This window comes from Felis catus, chromosome A1 (assembly GCF_018350175.1).
Source record: "Felis catus isolate Fca126 chromosome A1, F.catus_Fca126_mat1.0, whole genome shotgun sequence".
NCBI classification, from domain to species: domain Eukaryota; kingdom Metazoa; phylum Chordata; class Mammalia; order Carnivora; family Felidae; genus Felis; species Felis catus.
The window spans coordinates 37,370,596-37,385,773 of record NC_058368.1 but is presented as its reverse complement, the minus strand read 5'-3'; the positions used below and the strand labels follow the sequence as shown (position 1 = coordinate 37,385,773).

The 15,178-nt window shown below is 35.4% G+C and overlaps 1 long non-coding RNA gene across 1 annotated transcript in view; it reads right to left on the bottom strand.

Annotated features, from left to right (window-relative positions):
- Positions 1 to 15,178, bottom strand: part of LOC109498314 — a 76,649-nt gene that overhangs the window by 48,830 nt on the left and 12,641 nt on the right. The window contains exon 3 of the long non-coding RNA XR_002741367.2: positions 5,453 to 5,646. This is a non-coding gene — a long non-coding RNA (uncharacterized LOC109498314). The remainder of the gene's footprint in view (positions 1 to 5,452; positions 5,647 to 15,178) is intronic.

The following is a 15,178-nucleotide window of genomic DNA, read 5'->3' as shown; positions in this document are numbered from 1 at the left end:
TGAGGTCAGGGTTAGCAGATCTTCTTCCCAGGAAACAATTTCATTCCAGCTTCATCTGGAATCCTATGGGCAATATATTTCCAGGAAATATTGAGTTCAATTATACATGTGAAGTTTACTGGACCATTCAGGTACCAGAACACTGAACTGTAATTATTGATGAGGTCCTGATAATTCCAATTACTTTTTCCATGAAATTGTAAACAATCAAGTCTCAGCTTCAGGTGGGGAAAGGTATCAAACTCTGTCTTGTGCAAAACCTGGTTTTGGCTTTTATTTCTTTTTCCTTGAATATTGCCAAAAACTGCCCAGTTCTATATAAGCAAATGTCCACAGGCTAAAGGCAGCTTGTAGTGTTAGGTTTAAATATCTGGATTCTTTTCTTTTCCTAAAGTTTGGCTGGATTAATAGTGATATTGTTAGCATTTCATTTGCTTTTCTAATGTTCCTTTTTTTCTTTTTTAAATAATGGCTACACACTTTATAGAATTTTTTATAGAAAGAGAAACAGAAAACATTGATGTCACATACTTTTTTTTTCTATTATTTCTCTCCTGGTAGTACTTGTCCGATGACACTGTATTGCTGCTGCTTTATTTAAAGTAAAATAGGGCTCCTAGATGGCTCAGTCGGTTAAGCATCTGACTTTAGCTCAGGTCATGATCGCAAGGTTCATGAGTTCAAGGCCTACATCAGACTCTGTGCTGACAGCTCAGAGTCTGGAGCCTGCTTTAGATTCTCTCTCTCTCTCTCTCTCTCTCTCTCTCAAAAATAGGTAAACATTAAAAAAAATAAAGTAAAACATGAGAATATGCTATTGGCAAGAAATGGTGAATAATTCCCCATTTATAAGTAATTTTACACATAGAACAGCTAAGTGATCCCAAATAATCACTATTAATTCAGTTCTAAAAATTATCAAAATATACAAATTCATAATATGAATGCTAATAACTAGGTCTCAAACTAAATAGAAAATTATGCCTGAACTTTTTTATATAGCAAACTTTATATTTGTAAAAAAAAACAAAAAAAAACACTGGTAATACCTACAGGTATGTAATCCCTTCCTTAAAATAGTTGTTTCCCCTGAAAACAAAAAGTACTCTGAAAGATTGAGAATGAGATAACTTCACAATTTTATCAAATGGATTTAGAATAGCTTGTCCAGGTGGCTTTGGGTTCTATTTCTCCTCTCCTCCCCCTCCTATCCCCTGAGTTTCAGACATTCAAAAGTACATGGTTGTTTGAGGTTGATAATTAAGGGGGTTTAATAATATATAACTCTACTTCCACTTTTTAACATTCTACTTTACTGGTTAGGTAAATGTTGAGTTTGTGAAATAAACCATCCAATTAAATTATCAAGAACCAACTTGTTTTGGTAAATTATGCTTCCCTTACTTTAATGGAGTTATAGGGGACATATAAGTACTCTGAATAATCTTGGAATGAATTTATAAAATTTATATCTAAAAGTTAGTAAACTTATAAGTTTATATTTTAGAAAAACAAAATTTAAGTAAACAATTATAGTCATTATCCAATTTTATTAATTCTTTACAAGCTGGCATATGTCCTTCTTATTTCAAGAAGCATTTTCATGTCCTAATGACTCATAAAACAGAACCCATAAATCTTATCTTAATGGAGAAGTATTTCACATTTATTTTAGAAGATTTATCATGATTAGGAAAGTTGCATGCTTTACTTTGTTCCAAAATAACTTTCTCAGGGGACATTAACTTTTGAAACTTTGTCCTGCAATATTATATATTATGTATCTATAAGATATTTTTATGTCTTAAGTATCTTTCTATATCCATTTTTATATCTATTTCCAACTTTTAAAATTACTTTCTTAATACAATCAAAGCTTTTCCATGTTATATTTTCAGAAGCAAAAGCCACTCACTTCCTTATAGGACAGCTAAAAGTTGTATGTATTCTTGTAGGGGAGACAATACATTGGGCAGTTTTAGATGTGTAGAAGGAGTAAGTTTACAGTTTTCTAAATGATTTGTGGGTTGAAAATGTCTTATATTCCCGCATTTATTTTTCTGCCTTTTGTAATGAAGATAAACTAATTAACTCCAACATCTTTAACAGGCTAATATGATAAATATTTTCAGAGAAGAGTAAATCATGTTCAATGTTGCAGTGTTTTTCCTGATTCATATTATTATGAGACAAAAATTAAAATTAAAATATCCTTAAGAACAAAATATATACATAAGAATTAAAAACATGGGGCACCTGAGTGACTCAGTCAGTTAGGCATCTGACTCTTGATTTCAGCTCAGGTCTCAGATCTCACAGTCCATGAGATCAAGCCTCACATAGGGCTCTGTACTGACAGTACAGAGCCTGCTTGGGATTCTCTCTTTCTCTCTCTCTCCCTCTGTCCCTCCTCTGCTTGCTCATGCGTGTGCATGCACACATGCACATGCACTCTCTCTCAAAATAAATAAAATTAGAAAATCTAACAAAATTTCACAATGATTAGAAAATAAAAATAGTTGACTTATTTAAATTATCCTCAATTACTCCAATATTTTCATGAATAGATACATATTTTCAATTTTTGATTATATTAAAATGCATGGCCATAAAATGTACAATCTTAATCACTTCTACGTATACAGTTAAATAGTGTTAAGTATATTAACAATGCGGTACAATCTTTAGAACTCTCTCATTTTGTAAAACTGAAACTCTATATCCACTAAACAACAGCTACCCATACCCCTCCCTCAAGCAAAACACACACTTAAATGAAGACAATCTTTAAAATAAGACGTAGTGGCAATGGTTCTTGCCCACCCAGGATCGATTTCTCCTTTCTTTTTTTCAACAGAACCCAAACTTATCTCAAACTTAGTCTCTCCATTGCCAACTCCTTGGTGAGTGTGAGCCAATGATAAAATCCCTATTTCTAATGGAAATAGGATTTCTAAGGGAATCCCTATTTCACTCAGAAGTCCAGGCTTAGGCCAATCACCAGATGACATTCTCCTGTTCATCATTACTGCTCTTTAGGAGGGAGCATGTGCACTGAGTTTACTAACCACACCATGAAGAAGAATTTATAGTCCATAGTTGGAAGATAGATTTTCTTCTCTCTCCAACTAACCTTAAAGAAACAGACTGCTTTAATTGCTACTGAAAACCATGATATAACTGAACAAGACAGGCTTCACAGTCCCCTAGGCCTAACTAAACTTTAGACAGGCTTCTCCCTGACTCAGCAACCCCTGGCTTTCCTTATCCATGAGATTTACTTTAGAAAACTTGTAATTATAAATCTTTTCTCTGCCCTTTTGAGATATAAATCTTTTAAAAAGACTCTTGGCAGTTTTACAAACCAGGACTGTCTTTCTCAAAGACTTAAAGCCATCTCCTTGAAATGTAATCAGGAAGGAGGATGGAGCCCCTCCCTCCCAATCCCATGGGAGAGTAGGAGCCTACCTTCTGCAAGTCCCTTTGCTCCAAGTTCTGAAACTACTTCCTGTCATGGAGGTATGAGATAGCTTAGTTTTCCTTTAGGTAAAGCCAATTAGCAAACACAGATGGGCTATGATACACCCCACCCTAGCTCTTAAAAATCCTCTGCCTTTCACCATACTTGAGTTTAGACTCAGTTCTGACCTCTCTCCCCTACTGCAATATTATTTATTATTATTTATAATTTAGTATTATTACTTATTGAAGTATAATTAACATACAGTTTTATATGAGTTTCAGGTGTACAATATAATGATTCAACAATTCTCTACATTATTCAGTGCTCATCATGATAAATGTACTCTAAATCTCCTTTATCTATTTCACCCATCCCTGTCTCCAGCTTCCCCTCTGGAAACTACCACTGTGTTCTCTGCATTTAAGAGTCTGGGGTTTTGTTCATTTGTTTGTCTCTTTTTGCTTTGTTTGTTTGTTTTATTTCTTAAATTCCATATAGGAATGATATCATGTGGTATCTATCTTTTTTCTGACTTATTTCCCTTAGCATTACACCTTCTGGGGCCATCCAGTAGCTTTGAATAAGATCTTCAATGTCTGGCTTTGTCTAGTGAAAATTTTACTTTGACATAATCATGAGGTTTGCCAGCCTGGGGACAAAAACATTGATGTAAGGAAAAGAGTACAGAGAAGAAAATACAGGAGGAATGGAACAAGAGCCCGAATGATGCCATGTCTAGAATTCACCTTATATTTAGGCCTTCTGTCATATGGCATAAGTGTCATAAATGTTTAAGTCAACTTGATTGGGAATTTTGTGGACACTTATAGTCATTCATAATCATATATTTTAATATCAGATAATAAATATTAAATTACTGTTGGCTCATAATAACTAAAGTCAGAAGTTAAGGCAATTCTTGAGCACCCAGATGGCTCAGTAGATTAAGCATCTGACTCTTGATTTTTCAGCGCAGGTCATGGTCTCACAGTTCATGGGTTTGAGCCCTGTGCAGGTATGGATCCTGCTTGGGATTCTGTCTCTCTCCTTCCCTCTCTGCCCCTCCCTCACTGGCTCTTGCTCTTGCTCTCCTTCTCTCAAAAATAAATAAATAAACTTTATTTTTTTAAAAAAAGAAGTTAGGGGCACCAGGGTGGCTCAGTCAGTTGTGTCCAACTCTTGGTTTTGGCTCAGGTCATGATCTCACAGTTTGTGAGTTTGAGCCCCGTATCAGGCTCCATGTTGACAATGCGGAACCTGCTTGGGATTTTCTGTCCCAAAAATAAATACACAAAATTAAAAAAATTTTTAAAAAAGAAGTTAAAGTAATTTCTGCTTGTCTTCACTCCTAAGTGTAGACGGGCTAAAGATTAAAGCTGTGAAAATTATAAGGAAACGTTATATCAAAGTTGATACCAAATTTTTCTTTGAGTAAGGTCGATTCTATTTCCAAAAATGATCTAAAAATTAATCAAGTTTAAGTACATTCATTTTACTGTGCTCAGTTCTTAGGACAGTGTCCGAAGTCTCTGAACAATGAATAAATGTGAATTGATTGAATGACCATTCACCTACACCTAATACACAGTAACTTTATCTAAGTCATACTAAAACTAAAAGAGAATACTCAAAAGAAAGTATATTTTTTAATAAATTAGACATCTATTTCTAGATGACTATCAGCACGTATTGAATGAATGTCTTCCCTATCTACTTTGCAAAAAGAAAAACTTACAAATCAGAAGTCACAAGGGAATAGAGATTTATTCACTGCCTTTTTTTTTTCTTTCATTGAGAAAGAAGCAGGTATAATACAGAATTACACAGTCAAATACATGAAATGGCTTAATGCCATGCAAAGTACTTATGCAAAACTATCAGCTTAAAGGGGATCGATAGTAAACTGTCAGATTGCTACCTCCACAACTGCAAGAAAGTCAGCAAGAAGATTGGCAATGAAGAAATAGAAAACTCTACGGACATACATACCTCTCCTTTTGCTGCCAACATGGTAGATGTGCTGTCTGTAGCCCATTGGTCCTGTGTAGTCAGCTGGATGACACAGCAGGATATCAGAGTCTTCATTCCTGTGTTCTGAGAAGTTTCTGGCAAGGCCTACTCCTTTCTCTCAGGTGCTGTGCTCCGCTGCAGGTGATAGAATCTTCCTTGAGAGAATCCAACTTCTGGAAGAAAAAAGAAAGCCAACCTCAGCTGTTAAGCCATAGAACAGAGTCAACAAGAGCTTTTTTACAACTTTTAAATATTCATGAATCTCCAATAGTTGTAGGCAATGGGGAGACTAAGCTGGCCAGGAGAGGAATGCCGTCCCTGTGTTAATGTGATAAGAAATGGTAGGAAAGACTTATGGTATTAAGCATTTCAGCTGTATCATATTAGCATTGTATCATAGACCTCGTTTTTCTCCAACACAATACAGAAATCATTATTATGTTAAGATTCCTAAGAATCTTATTCCTAAGAAATAATTGGGGAAAAAGCTAATGGGATCAAAGATCTAAAATGTATTGAGATTTCAACTTTTTTCTTTAAAAAAAAAAAGTGTATCTTTAAAGTTCTTCCCCAAATCAAAATGTATGAAAACATTTGGTTTACAGTATTTTCTGGAAATGTCATAGATATAATTTTGTTAAACATTTTTTATTACAGCTTATCCTTATTATTACATATTGGCAGAAATGTGGGTATATGTGCACATGGGTGTTTTGGGGGAGTGTGTGTGTGTGTGTGCATGTGTATGTGTGACTGAATATGTGTGAAGGTCTGTATGGGATGTGAGAATAAGGTATGTGAATGTCCACTTATAGGAATGGGCAATAACCATAAAATTAGAGCTGGAAAGGGTCTATCAAACCATGTAAGATGTTGACCTTCAAATTTTCCAAATGACTTGTGAAGAAAATACACACATATATGTGCTATAGAATTCCTATTCTGTTCTTTGGAAAAAAATGGACACATTTTAAAATAAATATTCATGAGTAAATCAACATTTAACATCTATAAGCAAAATTATCTAAAATGTTTCATCCATAAAATGGTTCAGCTATCTTATCTGAATACACAGCATATAAGGAGCTACATTTTCTATTTACTAATTTCATTTTCAAAGGAGGGAGGGGAGGGAAAAAGGAAGAAAGAAAGGAATGAAAAGAAAGTGTCAAAAGTTAAAAATAGATGAAGTAAAACCAATGAATTACTGAAGTAATAATTAGTAAAAGTTCACTGTGCACACACCAGAAAGACAGTTTGTAAACCAGGAGCCCTCAAACTAAAACATGAAATGAGGCCCAGGGGCATATTGTTATAAAGCAGTGTATATAGTGAGAAAGCAGTGACCGTTTATTCTTCCAGTGATTGGATATAATATTAGAATTTTCTTACATGAAAGGGAATTGATTAGTGGTTACCTCATATCAATTTGGGACAAGAGTTCAAGTTTTGCTGATGATTTCCAGAGGCACAAGCAAAAAAAAATTACCCAGGTCTTGGTAATTTTGGTTAGTCTTGGTAAATAAGCTAACCTAAGCTTTGTTTGTATGACTAAATTGGTTTTGTCTGCTCAGGGAATTTTCAAGGCTGGCCTTCATTTGTTTTTTATTTTAACAAAATAAAGGAAAGAAAGAAAGAGGGTGGGAGAGAGAGAGAAGGAGAGAGAAAAACCAAGAGTGAGATCTCTGATCCTAATATGTACATAATTAATACGTACACATCTGGGCTTACCTAGGCACACTACTGAAAGTTTCCCTCCCTAACCACTCACACATTCTTGCACTACCTTCTGTGATTTTCCCCCCAAAAGTTTAGGGATTAGTGTTGGGTTAAGAACAAAGGAAAAGATGAAAAGTACCAAATTCAAGAAGAACCTATTTTAGACACTGTCAGAACTCGAATTGGAATAACAGGAAAGGATTACAAGGATTCTCAGTCCAATGGCCTCATTATACAAATGGGTAAACCAAGTAAGTCCTGGAATACCGTTTCAGTCAGTTTAAGCTGCTATAATGAAACACCATATGGACTAAGTGGATTAAACAACAACAAAAAATATTTTCTCATGGTTCTGGAGGCTGGAAGATGATTAAGGTACCTACATGGTCAGTTTCCCTTTGCATGGCCTTTCGTTGGTGTGCACACACCTTGGGAGATCCTGTGTCTCCTCTTCTTTTTATAAGGGCACCGATCCCATCATGAGGACCCCACTCTCATGGCCTAATCCAACCCTAATTACCACTTAAATCCTCCCCACACTCTACAACATATGAACTTGGAGGAGACACATTCAGTCCATAGCAGACACTGAGACTTGCCCAAAGTCACTCTGCTGGTTAGTGGCCCAAGGAGGAGACTCTGCCTCAGATATACTGACAATTTGTCTAATATAATTTCCACTGCAAGATAACCCAATACCCATTAGTCAAAGGGGTTAAAAAGAAGGGAGAGAGACAAATAATCGGGGGTTCACTCAAATGCAATCTTTTGCAGGCATATGATTCAACTCTATGGTATCCACCTCCTGTCAGGCACTGAACCATCCGCTTTGCCATCTTCAATTTCTCTCTCTCTCTATTCTAGAGACCCTTCCTCCTGTAATTCCATTATCCTGTTCAACTACATCTCTGGTGCAATTCTTTTCACTGTCAAACGCTACAAAATACTCTACATTCATTATCTCCACTACCGTATTCCCATCTGCTCCCTGGCATACTGCAGTCTGGTTTCTACCCTTCTCAACTTCTATTATCCACTGCTCATACTGACAGATTGTATGTATGTTGCTCAATTTATCCATCCAAAACAAATTGAGGATTGTTTACATTTCAGAGGGGAGAAAACTGACACTATTAAGTAACTTGTCCATTACTGTTCAGTTTCTCTAACTATAGACATCATTGCTGCCTATCATCTTTGTCTTATAAGTTCCTTGGTAACCTTCTTACATCCAAGTTACGTTTTAAAAAATATTTTTCCATGAATTCCCCAAGGTTTAATTGATTCCTACTAATACACCAAACTTGCTCTTACTAACTACTAAAGCTAATGACCTCTCTTTCAATCTTGATTTCATTCTCTAATTAATTTCCATTTGATTACTTTCTGGCTTTGGGCATTATCAACTCTCAATTTATTCTGGTACAGAGGGGCATTTAAGAGTGAGAGCCGCGGTCAGACAGAACAGAGTTTGAACTTCATCTCTCACGGTTACTAGATATGTGTGGCATTAAGCAAATTTAACTGTTCTCTGCTTCATTCAACTCATTTTTAAAATTAGGAACATAACATATTACTTCAGAGCCTATGGGGAGGACGACATGAAATGAAGAGTGTGAAGGTCTCAGTAAAGTGTCTAACACCTAAGCGCTCTATTAGGAGTATCCTTTATTCCCTACTGACATGATTACCTCTTTTGTCAGCCTTCCCAATCCGATTTCTCTTTCTCAGCCTCTTATGGCAGCCTCTTGATTATGACAATCCAGATTTCTGCCTTTGACTCATTCTCTCATTTCCCTCACCATTATCCCTACATGTTTGTATTGAGTCCCTGGTTCACCTGTGACTTCTAAGCTGATGTTTTTAAAATATAATTAACATCTCCAAGTCTCACCTTTCCCCAGAAATTGGCCTGCACGTCCAAGTACTCTTGCTTATCATTCTTTATCAAATAAGGAAGATGAAACCTAACAAGTGTAATAGATTGTCACCTTTCCCATTAAATATGGTCCATGTTAGCAAAGAAATAAATCATAGTCATCCAGAAATTTTTCAATTCCTTACCAATTACCACCCGACTGTATTAATATGGAGGGCACACTCCTCATATCCTGATTTTCTTCTCTTCTCTGTTAACATACCCCTAAAACTCTACTTCATGGCCTCAAAATGTCACACTCACTGGGCAACTTGATCTTCCCAAAATGTTTTGCTTAAGTATTCCTGAGCATCTGTGACCATGCTGCTTGCTCTTTCTTTTTCTTTTTTGTAATGATTTTCCTTTTGTAATATTTTTAACTTTAAATGCCATTGATTCCCTAGGAATCATCGGGGATTTCTTTTATCTGCTTCCATTACACTTTGCAAGTGCTCTTCGTGTGATAGAATATTATAATCATTTCATGTCCCTCTGCTTCCAGAAGTCTAAATATTATTCACTTTGGTATACAACTAGATCTTGAAGTTCTTTGATACCAATTCATTGAATACTAATTTATACCCTGGTAACAATTTTTTCCCTTGGGGGAAAGGCTCACTGTTATATAATGTTTCTTATAGTTCCCAAAAATAATTTTAGTAAAACATTGAGATTCAGTTTATAAAAGTACATATTTGCTATAATTACTAGTTAATGCTTACATTGCATAATACTTGATATAAACAAAATAATACATCACATATAAATAAATTCTGACTAAAGACAATAAATTAACCCACCACCCAACTTAAGAACTAGACCAAAACCCACAATTCTTGAATCTTTGTTTCTTTTCCATGCCATCCCCCGTCTTGTTCTCAGATACAGCTACTCGTCTGAGTTGTATACTCATAATTTCTTTCTTAAGAAAACAAAAAACAAAAAACTACAGTTCTTTTACATCTATAAGTATCCTTAAACAGTGCTAAATTGTTTCCTAAGGGAGGTGGGGGGTTGCTCTACCAACAGACCAGGAGTATGTGAGTATTCCTACTGATTGTCATGTTCACCTACACTTGGTTTAGTCAGACTTCTTAAATGTCACCAATTTAGCAAATATAAGCATGCCATCTCAATAAAGTCTTAATTTTAACTTCCCTGATTACTAATGAAGCTAATTCTATTTCTTTGTTGGCCCTTTGATTAAAATAAGAACTAATATTTTCTGCTTATTGCTTCTTGCTACGCAGGGTGAGTTTCCAGGGCACCTGGATGGCTCAGTCGGTTGGGCATTTGACTTTTGATTTTGGGTCAGGTCATGATTTCACAGTTTGTGGTTCGAGTGCTGACAGTGCTAACCGTGCTGAATCTGCTTGAGATTCTCTCTTTCTCCCTCTTTCTCTGTGCCCCTCTCCTGCTGCGCACTCTCCGTCTCTCAAAAATAAATAAACTTAAATAAATAAAAAAATTTAGAAATTGCTTCAATACAAAAAAAAAGTAAAAGCTTCTCATTACACTATATACACAATAAAAAGTTTTATTTTCTGTAACTATTCATATCATAATCTCATAGACTCTATAAGAAAATAGGATTTCTTCTTTGAGATGACTAAAGTGGTATTGAAAGAAGATGTGAAATAAGAAAGAATATGTAATATGTAATATCCTTACATGAAATAAGAAGACAAGAAACCAGTGAGCCTTCTAAAGTCACAACTAAATTCACTACGATGTCAGGTTAATAGGTGCCTAATTCATTACATGGTCACTTCTGCGTTGCCTCAATGCTGTTGTTGCTTATTCTATGAAATCTAAGGAATTTGTAGTAGGCATCTTCATCTATAATTATAACAGATCATAACATCCACAACTGAAAAATTTTCAGAACTGTAACTCAGTGAAAGATAAAAGAGAGATATGTATCATTAGAAGGTAACTATAAATGGAATTCACATGTTTACCTTGCCATTAGTGGCATCACCTACACATTTCTGAGCCTAGTTTCCCCATCTATAAAGTGAGAACTTTATAATGTGGATTGGGCCCTAAGGCATCTTCTTAAGCTAAATGTGTAAAAATATACCAGATAATTCTAATTTTTCAAATTATGCAAGACAACCAAGTCTGAATTTACCTACGTTTATTCCATTTTGTATTATTAAACGGGTTTTTATTAAATTCTTCATTTAAGGTTTTATACTGTTGTCAATGATTTCAATGTTTTTCTTACACAGTAACAAAATAACTGATTAAAAGTAGTTAAAATTGAACCCAAATCAAAAGAAAGACACAAATCCCTAGGCACAAAAAATCAGGACCTTTGATATCCTAAATTCTTTATTTCATTATTACATGTACTCTTTCTAGCAGACCCATACAAATTTGTAACCTTATGTACACCTAAATTCCTTTGGCAATAAAATGTCTTTCTTTCCCCAGTAAGCACTCTTCAGAATGAGCTTAACACACCAGGGAGCTTTTTTTTTTCCCATTCCCACAAGAAATTCAGCATCTTCTTCAAGACTTTATGATCCTCATATTATTTACTGTTGAGCAGGCAATAACAAGAAGGTATCCTGAAATCTAATGTGCGGTTAAGTTTTGTTTTCCTTGACTAGGCTAAAGGAAATAGAGTAATGGGTAGGAAAATCAAATTTTATCATTTATAGCTTTTGCAGAGTGGATGTAAATTATAATATAGGAAATCTGAAATTAACCTGTTGTTTACTTAGGACATTAGGCAGAGTTTGCCCATGTTTCTACTTACTAAAATATTGTTTTCTTTGTAGACTGAGAAAAAAGAATTTCGATAGCCCTGGGATATGAGTCGATTGTCCTGAATGCTTTGTCCTCCTTCTTGACTAGTAACCGTATAAAGTAACAGAGTGTGATATTTAAGAGTCTGAAGAGAATGAGCAATTAAGGTACACTTTTTTAAAATATCAGGTAAACCACACAGACCTTGGAACAATCTCAGTTATTGTTGTTTGTTGGAAATATCATGTATATTTATATGCTACTTATAGGTATGATACTTATACATAAGATTTACATATATATATATACATATATATATATATAATATTTAAGAACATGCTCAATAGTTGTACTCACCTGTGGATGTATATTAGATAAGAGTAAATCTATGAATTTTTAAGTTTATTTATTTATTTTTTTAGTGAGAGAGAGAGAAAGAGAGATAAACCACAAGGGGGGCGAGGGGCAGAGAGAAAGGGAAAGAGAGTATCCCAAACAGGCTCCACACCATCAGTGAGTTTGAGCCCTATTCACAAACCGTGAGATCACAACCTGAGCAGAAACCAAGAATCAGATGCTTAAAAGACTGAGCCACTCTATGTATTTTTAAGAAGCCACTATTTTGTTCTTTAAATCAATGGATATTTGAAATAAATGATTACAAAATCAGTCAAGAAGAGTATAACTTGGAGCAAGACAGAGGTCATAAAATGACATCAGGCATTATCAGATATTGACAATAGTGAAGCTGTTAAGAGTACAGGGTCTGGAGCCAGTGTTTCTCGATTTTAATCGCAGTTTCACTGTTTACCAGTTATTGGACCTTGGACAAGCTACCTAAACTATCTGTTGAAATTATTCTGAGGGCTTAAATCTGATTCTCCTTTCCTTCCTAAGCACAAGGGAGCACTATATTTCTCTATTTCTTACAAACAAGCAAGAGATGTGATGAGTTCTGGCTACTGAGCTATGAGTGGAAAAGATATGTGCATAATGAGGTAGAAATCAGTATGAGATCTCCATGTTTTCTCCTTCCCAATGTAGTGTCCCCGAAAGTTAAGAAATGGGATGAACCAGGGCACCTGGGTGGCTTAGTCAGTTAAGCAATGGACTCTTGATTCCACTCAGGTCATGATCTCTTGGTTCATGAGATCCAGCCCTGGGTCAGGCTCTGCACTGAGCGTGGAAAGAGCCTGCTTGGGATTCTCTCTGTCCCTGTCTCTGCTCCTCCCCACCCACGTGCTCTCTCTCTCTCTCTCTCTCTCTCTGTCAGAAATAAATAAACATTAAAAGAAAGAAAGAAAGAAAGAAAGAAAGAAAGAAAGAAAGAAAGAAAGAAAGAAAGAAAGAAAGAAAGAAAGAAATGGGATGAAAGGGTCACAATAAAAGGAAACTCCTTCAACCTGATCCTGATTGACAGTACAAGGAGACCAACAGTGGACATGTAATATAAGCAAGAAATAAACTATGGTTGTGTTAAGCTGCTAAGAGTTTGGAATTAATTTGTTAGTGTAGCATAACCTTGCCTAATATGGCTAATATACTCACCGTGCCTCAGTTTCCTCATCTCTAACTGGCATAATAACAGCATCTAATTATTTTTATGGTTGTCAGCTAGACTTACTGAAGCACAAGATCAATGTAGTTTTGTAATTCCTATTAATAGCAGTACTTTTATACACCCTTACTGAATAGATTTTCAAGTATAGAATATATTATCTGTCATTAAGTCCAGATTTAGCCAGCAACGGGTTCACATTTCTGCAATGCCTATCATCTCAAATTAAAAATCAAAGTCTCAAATTCTGCTTTAATATAAAGTAGCTCTACTAGGACATATAATATTTTTGTGAAGTGAAATATCTGTATGTTGACAGAAATATCCCAGTAACTGACTTACTTACTACCTTTGATTTTTAGAAACAACATATTTTTTCTATTATACAGAAGGAAAGAGAAACTGGATAAAAGGGAGAAGTGGGGAGAGGGGAGAGAGAGACAATGGTGAAGAGTAATAGACACTGCAGTACAAAGATTACTGCAGGATTCTTCTGTAATGCTCTGGCTACAGCTTTATCAAGATTTGGGACTGAAGACCACTTGAACCCCAAGAGTGAAAAAAGAACGTTTTTTTTTTTCTTCAGAAATGTAAGCTCTTTACCGACACACTTTTAGTTAATCCACATGACATCAGAGAAAGGTCTTATTTCCTGTACTTTGCAGATAAGAAAAATATACCAGAGACCACGGGAAGAGTAAAAGGGAGTCACTCCTCACCCAAAGGCATTTACTCTATTGGAGAAGCAACTCTGTTCTCATTTTCATTCAGTTGTTCACTTATTGCTCTCCCTCATGTTTTAAACTGGAGCTAAAAATGAAAAGAACAGTTTATCAAAGCAAAGAAAAAAGGAAACATTTTCCCTGGAGGAGCAAAGTATCTTTACATGATTGTCATTTTGCTGAACTCTAGGGAAGAAATTATTGGCCAAGAAAAGGAACAAGTGGATTAGAAGATCTCATGGGACCAACTGTCTCTGGATGCTAGGAGGTCCATCCAGCAGAGACGAAAATGAGAACACAACATTTCCTATATTGAATTTGAAAAGAAAGAATTTCATATTTCTTCAATAAACAAAGTTAGCCACATTATACTTTAACTCTGGAATGTTAATTATACTGTGTATGTTCACAGTAGAGTACTACCTTGATACGTATTATAGTCCAAGTACCTTAATGTTAACACATATTATTATAGTCGTTAAAATTAAATAAATAGTGCTATGCAAGTACTGTATAAACAGGCAGAGTCTCCTGTGTTTAGAAATTTATTATCTGTGCCGCTAATGAAACTTGAAGACATGTAGAATATCTAATAAATAATTAAAAGCAAAGAGATTAGTGCCTTAACTATTTAAACATTATTAGTTGAGCGGGGCACCTGGGTGGCTCAGTCAGTTGAGCGTCCGACTTTGGCTCAAGTCATGATCTCACGGTTCGTGAGTTCAAGCCCTGCATCGGGCTCTGTGCTAATGGCTTGGAGCCTGGAGCCTGCTTCAGATTCTATGTATCCCTCTCTCTCTGCCCCTTCGCCACTCACTCTCTGACTCTCTCTCTCTCTCAAAAATAAATAAACATTAAAAACAATTTTTTTAATTATTAGTTGAGCATTAACTATTTGCCCAGTCCATGTTAACCATGATATATACACAGCTTGTTACTTAGTAGGGGAAATACAAGTCAAGACAGAACAAATGAGAAATTTACCAAACATCTGAAAGAAATAAAATGGCACTGTGTGCCCTACTGTATAA